Genomic DNA, 12,138 nt, shown 5'->3' on the forward strand with positions numbered 1-12,138 from the left:
ATCAGAGGTAGGTCAGTTATCCTTTCCTATTTAATATGTTTAAGGCTTACCACAGTTAGGATTTCTGAACGTTTTAAAAACCAGTGTCCATATACATAATCAGTGTGATTTTCCTTAAAATACAATTATCTACCATGTATTCTCCCATTACAAAACTACTAAAGACAGAAAAAGAGAAAGGTGGAAAATGTGAGACTTTATACATTAATTCCTAGTATCTAAAACTATTTCCTAGGTTTGTTTTTTAACTAAATCACTTCTAAACCCCAGGAGAGAACAGAATTTCATTATTACCAAATAAATAAAATCATCAACATTACTATTTTGCTGGCAGCATTCTTGCCCTTTGCCCCAACCCCTCTTGGTATTGCAATCCTAACTGCAAACTCTGTACAGCGATAAATGATCTGTACTTGTGTCTTCCTGAAAATTAGTGGTTGGAAGACACTCGATTTGTATTAATAAATAGGAAGTGGGAAGGGGCTTTTAAAAGGGGCTATTTTATAAGCTGAAGCAAATTATAGGGTTTATTTAGCATCAGAGTTACTTCTCACCTTTTATTGTCCCTGGATACTGAGTGAACTCCTTTTCCAAAATTGTGGGTCTATCCTAGTTTTATTGTGGACAATTAATAATTGTCCTAAATATTAGGAGTCTACAAACAAAACAAACAACAAAGCTCCCCCCTACTCCCCACTGCTGAGCCCTAAACTGCTTTTATGAATGTAACTTTAAAAAGACCACATCAACCAGGTCTACTAACCCTTCTATTATCCTAATCTAGACTCTGATCACTTTACACATAAAGGAGTAAGTTTCTTCCTTCCTCCAATACAGCTTTCAGAGTGCCTTAAGATTAACTATCCTAAACCCCTACTTTGACTTGGTAGTTCTGATTGCCTATAACAGCCCCAGCTTCTTCTTTTTTCTCTTTTTTTTTTTTTTTTTTTTTTTTTTTTTGAGACAGAGTTTCGCTCTTGTTGCCCAGGATGGAGTGCAATGGCGCGATCTTGGCTTATTGCAACCTCTGCCTCCCAGGTTCAAGCAATTCTCCTGCCTCAGCCTCCCAAGTAGCTGGGATTAACAGGCATGCACCACCACGCCCGGCTAACTTTGTATTTTTAGCACAGACGGGGTTTCTCCATGTTGAGGCTGAGGTCTTGAACTCCTGACTTCAGGTTATCCGCCCACCTCATCCTCCCAAAGTGCTGGGATTACAGGCGTGAGCCACCGCGCCCGGCCAGCCCCAGCCTCTTAAATTGACTTTCAAGCCTGCTTCCTACCCTCCCCATAGTATTAATTAGCTGTTCCTGGTGTGTTTTCCACTACTAGCCTACACAAGGCCAGACAGCTCTTCAGGCAGACAGCTCTCTCTTTGTCCCCTGAAAACATCACGTGAATTGTCTTTATTTTACTGAAGATGCCAGGCACCATGTTAGGCATTACAAATATTATCTTATTTAATCCCTTGAATTTAAGAGATGGGTATAATTATACCCATTTTAAGGCTGTAGAAGGCTAAAGAAGTTAAGGTACTTGTCCAACTAAGGTCTCACAGCAGCACGAGGATTCTTACATCTGGCTCAAAAGCTGGTATACTTTCCACTCCGGCATACCTTCACCCCTGCTGTGCGTGTGCTGTGTGTTCTGATCCCTCCTTCCTCTTGCCATCTGGGATGATTTCTCAATTTCACTCTATATATCTGACTCCTGTCCAGTCTGCAAATTCAGAGAGTAACTCCCACCTCTGTCCTGAAACCTTTCAACCATCATCCTAGTCCTTGGCAGACTGCTGAATTTATCATCTGCAGCACTCACTTGGTGCTCCCATTTTCTGCCTTGTATTGTCAGTTTTATTTTTATTCAGTCCCTTCCAACCAAACTGAAAGCTCCTTGAAGATGGGCATTTGCCTTATATTTCTTTATATTTTTGCCTTATATTTCTTTATATTCCTCCCCGACTCCCCGGAGCCTAATATTACAACTCCCATTTGTCATACACTTACCTCGTGCACACTAATCCTTAGAAGTGAGCACTATTAATACTGCCATTTCACAGATAAAGAAACTGAGACTCAGAGAAATGAAAAAATTTGCCCAACACACTAAGCTGGTAAGCAGATCAGATATTCAAACACATACTGCCTGAATCAAATGCCTCTTTTCCTTTGTCACTGTACTGTCCTGGCTCACATACATGGTGCCTCACACAATGTGAACTTACGAAGCATCCCTGTATGGAGGATACTCAACAAGCCTCCGGAAAACATCCCTCTAACATGACTTCAGAGAAGGGACATTGTTTTCACTTTTCATGAGGTGAAATCCGGCAACTCAACAGAAGAAAGGATGAGTATATACCTACCTGAGGACACCCACATCCACTTTCCCCTCCTCTCTAGGAGCCATGCTTCATGTTGTTGGGAGCCAATGATGCTGTCTATATCTATACAAGGGTTTCTGTAAGGTAGGGAGGCAAACTGCCTTTCCCCCTTAATCCTCTGTACCTTTTAAATACACAGAGGAAAGAGAAAATTAAACTGTTAATTTTTGTTTTAATGGTCTGCAGGGTCCAGGGAGGTGGGGTCCTGCTATGTCTGCAAGAGAAATGAATTGCTACTATGGGAAGAATAATAATTGTTTTTTTAAAAATGTTCATAACTGACCGATTAAGCCAGTCTGCAGAACTCAAGTCAGCTCCTTCTTCTCCTTTAAGGCATGAACATGGCAATGGGGATTAATGAAATCTCTATGAAAAGAAGGACCATTGGGAGTACAATAATCGAGGCCTAGGAGTCTGGTCAATTTTCTCCACAAGGAAAGATTGTCCTTTCAGTGCCACTGCTGCAGAACTGAGCTGGATAGTATAAAGGGGGCTATCTTAAGGTTACTTTATACACAACAGGTCTTCAGGAAACTAAAACCAAAATCTCTTGCAATGGCAACAGGGTACTTCCTATGAATCTGAAAAAGGAGGAGTAATCACTATATTATCTATTTGTCTCTAGTATCTATGCTAAAACTATTCTCTTCTCCCAAGTTCCCACGGGTGGGTTTCTATCTTTATATTTTGGTTCATATATTTGGACAACTCCAGGGCTACAAGCATTATCTTTACCTATAAAACCTGCATTGTAGCACAGAAAATCCTGCACGTGCACAGCAAGTGTTTCATTTACTTTACCTCAGATGAGGTACAAACTACCCTGCAAAGTAGACTAGTAGATATTACTATTATATACATTTTGCCTATGACAAAAACTAAAATTTGCCTCAAGAAACATAATTGGGACTGATAAACCTAGTTCCCACTCCCGGTCCAGGACTCTTTCTACCACTTCTCAATTATCATGGCAATTCTCTACCTTTTCTGTACTCTGGATTGACACGTGAATTTTGGAATCTAATGACAGGAACCTCTCTCTATGAAAGAGATGGACTTCTAACTATACCCACCAGGCTTCTATCACAACTACCTGGACCACACTGAAAACAGCCCTCTCCCCACTCCTGAAGCAATAAATACTATACACAAAATTTAATATTTAGACTCAGATTTTAAAATATTTGGATGAACTCTTAAATCAATAGAAGATGGGCAGTCATGGCTGGGCACAGTGGTTCATGTCTGTGATCCCAGCACTTTGGGAGGCTGAGACAGGAGTATTGCTCGAGCTCAGGAGTTCAAGAACAGCCTGGGCAACATGGCAAAACCCTGTCTCTACCAAAAATACAAAAAATTAGCCAGGCGTGGTGGCACACGGCTGAGGTTCCAATTACTTGGGGGCCAAGGTAGGAGGATGACTTGAGTCTGGGAGGTGGAGGTTGCAGGGAGCTGAGATCACGCCACTGCAGCACTTCCAGCCTGGGTGACAGAGTGAGACCCTATCTTAAAAAAAAAAAAAAAAAAGATGGGTAGTCATGATGGTTAGGCTACCCATTTCAAAAGGAAGGCTAAAATCACTGTTACTTCTTTTTCCACAGTTACTATTTATGGACAGTTTGCCAAATAACTTATATTCCCTTATACCCCTAATTTTATTTTTTTCTTTGTTTTTTAGATGGAGTCTCACTCTGTCGCCCAGAGTGGAGTGCAGTGGCACAGTCTGAGCTCACTGCAACCTCAACCTCCCGGATTCAAGTGATTCTCCTGCCTCAGCCTCGCGAGTAGCTGGGATGACAGATGTGTGTCACCACGTCCAGCTAATTTTTGTATTTTTAGTAGAGATGGGGTTTTACCATGTTGGCCAGGCTGGTCTGAAACTCCCGACTTTAGGTGATCCACCTGTGTTGGCCTCCCAAAGTGCTGGGATTACAGGCATGAGCCACCGCACCCAGCACCTAACATACATTTTAAGAGTCATTCTGTCTACCTAATGGACAAGCAGTCCAGTGTCTTTCCCCAGAAAAGATCTAGAATTAGGTCTGTCCACCTTGTTCACTGACCTTTTTAATTAGGTGTATAATGCTGGTATCCAGGGCCCAGCAGGTTTTCCCTTCCCCAATGTCTGGACAATACCCAAGTTCATCAAAGTAGAAACAGGACTCAGTTCCAGACTTTATACCTGGCTGAAAGAATGATATTCTTTTTGTCTCAGCTCAATCTTGGTTAATCTCCATATGCAATCTAATTCTGGAGTGAAAGAGAGGAATGACTCTACTTGTTGCTTTGGGACTGCTGCCCTATTTCTTTGTCTGCTGGCTGACCTTCCCTATGTGAGAACATCAGCATTTGCAACATTGGGTTTAAGCAGGAAAGCTCTTTCATCTTTGTCCATTGACCTTGATCTCTCCTGATCATTATGGTCTGGATTCTTGCTAATCACTAATGATCCCTTGGCCCTCTATATAATACTAAAGGTATTAGACTTGAACTGTTAGGAAAATTCCTACTCAGCTAATTACATTCTTTCTGCTTTTCTTGGTTTTCCGTATAGTCTCAGCTGGAGTTGAATTTGAATTATTTCCTCCAATTTTAAATTGTTTGCTGGTTTTTGGAAAGCAATGGCAAGTTGTTCCCTCAGATGAATACAACTAATTATAATTTAAAAGCCCCATGACTAACCTCTTTCTCCCCCATCCCTCTCTTTTCCTTGGATGACTTTCTATACCATCTCCCAAATTCTGGCCTTGAATATTATAATAAGAGCTTAATTCACTGGGCTAGGAGTTTCATAATTCTGTATTTTGTATAGCAGGTAGAATATTATTAACTTAAAACAATATGGTGGTTCCACTACATATATGCTTTTGAGTCTGTATTTATAATCGACTACTAAAAATGACAAGTGTTTTACCTCACAGGTTAGACCTTACCCATAGGCTAAGAGAAGGTGAAGTTTTTTGTAATAGTCAAAGCCTTGCTCACCAAATAGAATACAAGTTAGGTTTGATTTCTTATATGAGTATGATTCTTTAATATTTCAAGGAATATGTAATGCCAATCCTCTGGAATTATATAGGGCAACCCTAATTGTAGCCATGACATCTTGACTGTTGCCCACCCAATTCCATATTCTAGAACCTAGCTTTTTAAATCATACCAAAATTATGCACTCAAAAAATTTAGAATCAACCAACCAAACTCTTGACAATATAACTTTTTGATGTAATATCTCTTCATCATGCATACCAATACACTATACATGTATATGATTGTTAAGTCAGTAATTCATTGACAATCAAAGATAATGTGTAGCACTTTTCTTAAGGCTGTCCTTTGGCAGCTACTCTTATTCCAGTGGTGCTGCCATATGTTAGTACGATGACTTTAGAAATAGTTAAAAAGTCATTGAGGGAAGCCATCCAATTTTCTTTCAGCTTGTTTGGACCCCAAATTAAATTATCCTGACTTGACCACCCACCTTATTCTTCAGGGCACTGAAGGATCTAAAGGAAGTCGGCTTGCCACCTCCCAGGCTCTTAAACCAGATGTGCTGTGGGTTTTGAAAGCAGTGCCCAATAAAGAGCTCCAGAAACGTTTTGAGCAATGGCAGCAATGGAAGCACCCACACAATAAGTGACAGCCTTCCAAGATGACTTGATAGATAACACACTAAAATGTTTGTGTAAGTTCAGGTGTAGTTGTTAACACGCAGACATTAGTTAGATCTTGGTTATACAGTTTCAGCCCTCTAGCTGAGAGTTAGGGACAAAATTATTCCTAACATATTGTACTTCAAAAAATGGTACATCCTTTAGATGCATCTTGCAGATTTCACACAAAATGTTTTAATATTTAAGGATCTAGATATTGTTTTGAATGATTTCAAGCATTATCCAAGAAAAATGAAAACTATAACTGAGATAAACATATTGAATATGTTTTTATATTTTTATTAAACCAATTAATTTTAACCAGGTGTATGTATGACTACTTGGGATGCATTTTGTTTACTTAATTGTAGACAATTCTGACTTAAGATTGGGGGAAAAAAAGGTACTGTATGTGGTCTTGATTTTAACTAGAAATATCGTGCTTTCAACTCAAATGAAACCAGCCTGTCCAGTATACCAAATTATACCAAATAAGGATCAAGACCTTTTAAGGATTATTTTGCATTCTAAAGTGATTAAAAGAATATCCCCTTCAGTCATGTATGTCCTTTAAACTTTGCTTAATGAGTTTTAAAGGAGAAAAAAAAAAAAAAAAAAACCATGGTACTGCTGGTACAGTGAATATGGCACAATCTGGAGAAAGCTTTCTGATTCTTAATTTATTTTTTTCCCTTGACTTTCTACTTAAAGGTAATCAATACAATTTTGCATTTGTATCAAAGAAAGTCTACAGTTTTTAACTCTTTCATAATAATGTTCCTTGAGTTTCTTGGAGCCAGGAGAAAATATACATATTTTAGTTACATTTCAACAATTACTTATTAAATGTCCATAGGGATCATGTTCAATGGCAAAGTGAAATGGAGGGCCTATAATAGATAATGAACAAATACTTATTGAATGGATGGATGGAGGAAAAGAAAATTGTATCTTGGGCCACATACGGAGTTCAATTAACTCCCACAGATTAGCCTCCCAAAGTATTTGGTCCATGTAAATGCAACTTCTGGCTATCATATAATGTTAAGCCTAAAGCATCTGCTTAAATTTGGACTTGATTTTTTCCAATTATTCCAGTTTTATAAAATGTTTGGTCTCATAAATAGAGCTCTCTCACTAACTTACTTAGACTACTTGGTTACATAACATCTCTGTTCCTCAGTTTATGACAGAATGGAAATAAGACAAAACCTCCTCCTTCCTATAGGGACTTTTTTGAGTACATTGATAAATACCTACAAAATGATAAATACTTCTTTCAACATTTGCACGATGTTAACTAAACACAAATATTTTTAGTGTGTGAATTAAAATGCCTCTTTTACTGATGGCCTCAGATGTTTCCTTGTGAGATACCGTGTCAAGAACTGGTTTATATATTATCTGTCCTTCCAGAACGCACTGACATCACACTTCCTAATAGCTTGGTATGATGACTGCTGTCAAAATCGCCTGTATGGAACCATCCCTGACCTGGACTGACATCATGTATTAGCGTGACAGAGACTAAAAAGCTAAGAACCGCCGTGCGAGGGCCGGCTTTGGGCACCAGGGATGGGGCTACGCTACGCGTGAAGGGCCTCAGTCCTCGGGTTTTAATTTAGGAAGGGAATGAAAGCTGGAGGTCTCGTGGGCGGAACTGGAGGCGGCCAGATAGGCAAGAATCCGCAACCAGGAGTAGGGACATTTTTTCTTCAAATTCCAATCCCATCCAGCGATAGACAGGCGCCTGGGTCTCCCTCCTCCACGACCACCACACAACGGCACACACTTTTGCTGGAAACTGAAATCCAAGCGAGAGGTCGTCTCTGAGGCAGGCTGGGGCCCAGGCCGGCCGCAGGGAGGGGCAGGGTCCAGCCACCTCGGCGTGGCCTTGAGCGCTCCGAGGTCAGGGGCCGTCGTTCTCGCCGCGCTCCACAGCGCGTCACCCGCTGCCCTTGCGACCCCCGGGCGACCTCGGCATCGCCTCGCTGCGCCGTCTCGCCGGGCCAGCCCTCTCCAAGCCCTCTGCTGAGGTTTGCGGCGGGCATAGCTCCCTCCAGACTGGGTCTCTCCACTAGCCTCCTCCCCGACTGCAGCGTGGGAACCAGAGCTATCCGAGTCACGAGCCCCAAGTGCACACAAAGCCCCCAAAGGGGCCACGGCGCCTCCACGCCTCGCTACCCCCAGCTCCAGGAGCGCAAACGCAGCGCCCTGGGTCACCGCGTCTGCCCTGCGGAGCAGCCCGGCTGAGGGGAAGCCTCGGGCAGGAGGTGCGACCCCGCGCACGCGAGCACCCCCGCCCCAAGCAGGACCCTCTGCCCGAGGGAGACTCTCACCTCAAATAAACGGGCGCTGCCGCCTGCAGGGGGAGGACAGTGGGCTGAGAATACTCACGCTGGGCCCAGCCGCGCGGGGACTTCACTGGGAACCACGCGCGGGCTCGCGCCGGGGAGCGGAGCCCCAGCCTGCAGCCCAGCGCCCGCCCCAGCGCCGCCTCCTCGGAAGGGAGGCCTCTACCGTCCAGCCGCGGACCTGCAGCCGCCGCGGGCGACGCTGCCCCGCCCCCGGCCCCGCCCCTCGGCCCCGCCCCGCCCCGCTGGCCTCCTTTTCCCCTGACCCCTCCCTCCGCTCCTCAACGCCCGCCGGGTGCAATCTGTTCTCTCCGGGAGACGAACGCGAAGCGACGTGGAAACCCTTCCACCAAAATGAGCTGTGATATCCTTTTGATGGCTATAATTTATTCCAAATCGTCCCTGGACTGAAACGATCAATTAGCAGCCCGAAACGCACTGTGAAGTAAATTGTCACACTCTCTATTACAGGATGGTTATCATATATTTATAAGGTGTGTTTTCTGCAATCAGAACCAACAAGGTGTTGAGCGATCAGTCATAAACGCACTTCTTCAAAAAGAGAGGGAGAGAAGCTCAGCGTTGTGTGGCGGGGGAATAATCCTCATGACAGTTCTCTCCCCACCCAGTGATGTTTTGTCTTGGCACCTGGGAAGTGCAGTGAGGGCTGGAGCTCTGGACGGACTCTCTTCGCCACGCGTGCCCCTGGAAGCAGGGTCCTTGTGAACTACGGGGAGACCCCAGAGGAGAGACTTCCTTATTGTATAAACACAAATCAGTCGTAAGGGCCGCTCCCTCTGTCTTTCTGTCTTCTCTGGTATCCACCAAAATCATATCTTACTCTTTGCTTCTAAGCTTCTAACAGAATGTTTGCATCCTACACTTAATCATAAGTATTTTTCCTTCTTCCTCAGGTCTCAAGGTGTTGACCTCCTCTCTCGCTATTTAATTGATGATGTTCGGTAGAAATTATGTCTGGGTGATATGAAGTTTACCCACAGAGAGAACCCTGCTTTCTGAATTGAAATCCCCAGCAGAACTCTTCCATCATTCATAAACGAGATAGCCCAAAGTTCTAAGCAAGTAATAAACGCCAATTTAGGCCAGGCCCCGTGGCTCATGCCTGTTATCCCAGCACTTTGGGAGGCCAAGGCGGGCGGATCACTTGAGGTCAGGAGTTGGAGACCAGCCTGGTCAACATGGTAATACAAAAAATTTGCCGGGTGTGGTGGTGCGTGCCTGTGATCCCAGATATTTGGGAGGCTGGGGCAGGAGAATCTCTTGAGCCAGGGAGGTGGAGGTTGCAGTGAGCTGAGATCATGCCACTGCACTGCACTCCAGCCTCCGCGACAGAATGAGACTCTGTCTCAAAAAAAAAAAAAAAAAAAAAAAAAAAAAAGACTGATTCAGCCTGGTATCTGTTTTGACTGGACCAGGCCATGGAGACGTTGTTATTTTCCTTCTCAGTGGTCAGAAACATACATCTGGAACTTCTGAGTTTTTCCCCTTACAAACTTTCATCAGATAGTCATCCATGAACCACCTATCAATCATTTTTTTTTTTTTTTTGAGACGGAGTCTCACGCTGTTGCCCAGGCTGGAGTGCAGTGGCGCGATCTCGGCTCACTGCAAGCTCCGCCTCCCGGGTTCCCGCCATTCTCCTGCCTCAGCCTCCTGAGTAGCTGGGACTACAGGCGCCCGCCACCGCGCCCGGCTAATTTTTTGTATTTTTAGTAGAGACGGGGTTTCACTGTGGTCTCGATCTCCTGACCTTGTGATCCGCCCGCCTCGGCCTCCCAAAGTGCTGGGATTACAGGCTTGAGCCACCGCGCCCGGCCACTCAATCATTTTTTAGAAAGTTTCTAGTTTGCATCCAATTGATATTCCTTTTGCTTGAAAAACATAGCTTTAGAGCCTACACTACTGATGTGACCCCATGACTTTTGCATGGGAGGGCTTATCTGCAATGCCAAACCTTAAAGAATGGGGAGAAAGGAAATCTAGTTGGGCATTTGAGCTGTGGAGGCAGCTGTTGCCATTGGCCTTTCAACCCCACCTCCCAGCATAAATGAAGTACCACACTCCTCTGTCAGAAAGCAATGGGAATAGGGAACCTTGCTTCATCTGAGGACTGGCATAGCAAAGAGCCAGACCTAGCACCTTCACCTTGTGCCTTCCAATAGCAATGATTTAATTTGCATTTAACAGCTAATATTTATTGAACATTTACTCTATGCCAGGCACTGAGCTTTAAACTACAGGTGCACCTCAATTTATGATGGGATTGTCCTGATAAACCTATTGAAGATTAAAAATATCTTAAGTTGAAAGTACCTTTTTGACTTACAATATTTTCAATTTATCATGGGTTTATTTGAACATAACCCCATCATAAATCAAGGAACTTTTGTACCAGTGTAAAGTTGTAGAGAAATCCTAAGTCAAACCATTCTAAGTTGGGGACCATCTGTATGTGTATTATCTTATTTAATTATTTCAACAATCTTATTAGAGAAGGTTCTTTATTTTGCTGAAGAGAAAACTGAGACCTGGAAAGATTAAGTAATTTATGCAAGACCACCCTCCTAGTAAGCGATGACTTCAAATCCAAGTCAGTCTCCAATGCCCACACTCTTCACCCCAATAATATAATACTTCAGAAATTTAAGATTTTGATTTAAGATTTTTTTCTCCACCAAAAAGATTTTAGTGGAGCTGATGATACAATGAGAGTGGTAAATTCTGGGAGAAGATTGAAAGAACAGCTGTTTGCGAGAGAAAGCCACATTGGGTACTTACACAGCCCCTCCCCACTTTGGTAGATTACCTCTTCTCTGTTCTATCCCCCCTACACTTCGTGATTTCTTTTTCAGAGTTACCACCTGCCATATAGCGAAACAGACCTCACCCAAGGTCAACGATGGCTGCTAAGCTTAGGGTTGATGGGGGAAGGTGGATGTAGCAGATCCCAGGGAAAACAGAGCACCCTGAGGAGGAGCCAGAGGAGGCCAGAGGCCCTTGTCTCAGACATCCAGCTCTGAGAGTGAGATGTTGCTTCCTAATGGACTTTAAATTACCAACATTGCTAAACTCTCCCTTAATAGACTTGTAAAGATTTGCTTGCTACCTTTTTCCCCCTTCATGTAGAATTTGTAATCAAGAGCCCAATTTTGTCATTTGGAAATACTAATTATCTAATCACGGCATGCTGTATAACGTACTTGTCTGCCCAATTAGCTAGGACAATTATTAAAATTCAGAGGCCTAATTATGTCTCAATTTAATGCTGGCAAACTTGCATACAGAGCAGTAATTAAAATCCTCTCTTTCCCTCTGCCTTTAGGGCAGGGGATGATTAGGCCCTGTCAGGGGGTGTACTGAACCAAACCAGTGAAGCGTATTGTGCAACATGACCCTGCATTGTTAAGTGTGTCAACATATTAACCTGAATTCCCTTCAGCCCCCACATAATCACATTTTGTGGAAGAATAAAGGGGCTAAAACATGAAGCATTTTATTAAAAAAACATAAATTCTTTTTAATTAATGCTGTGAGAGTTCTGGTGAATTTCATGCTTCCAAGTGCTGGAAGACATAAGACTGGTTCATCTAATTACTAGCAAATTTGCTCTTGTTAAAACTACTCTTTTTACCCATTTAAAGAAAATAATTTTTTGGGGTAGCATTAAAAATATAAAAAGCCCTAGTTAGTTAGCTTCCAGTAATACAGTTGATTACCAGCTTTGATG

At 43.0% G+C, this 12,138-nt stretch overlaps 1 long non-coding RNA gene across 1 annotated transcript; it reads left to right on the forward strand.

Annotated features, from left to right (window-relative positions):
- The first annotated feature begins 8,650 nt into the window (after positions 1-8,650).
- Positions 8,651-11,936, forward strand: LOC126964019 (uncharacterized). Its single transcript, XR_007729304.1, has 2 exons — positions 8,651-9,171; positions 11,264-11,936. It is a non-coding gene; the product is annotated as an uncharacterized LOC126964019 (long non-coding RNA).
- The last annotated feature ends 202 nt before the right edge of the window (positions 11,937-12,138 follow it).

Source organism: Macaca thibetana, chromosome 1 (assembly GCF_024542745.1).
Source record: "Macaca thibetana thibetana isolate TM-01 chromosome 1, ASM2454274v1, whole genome shotgun sequence".
Taxonomy (NCBI): domain Eukaryota; kingdom Metazoa; phylum Chordata; class Mammalia; order Primates; family Cercopithecidae; genus Macaca; species Macaca thibetana.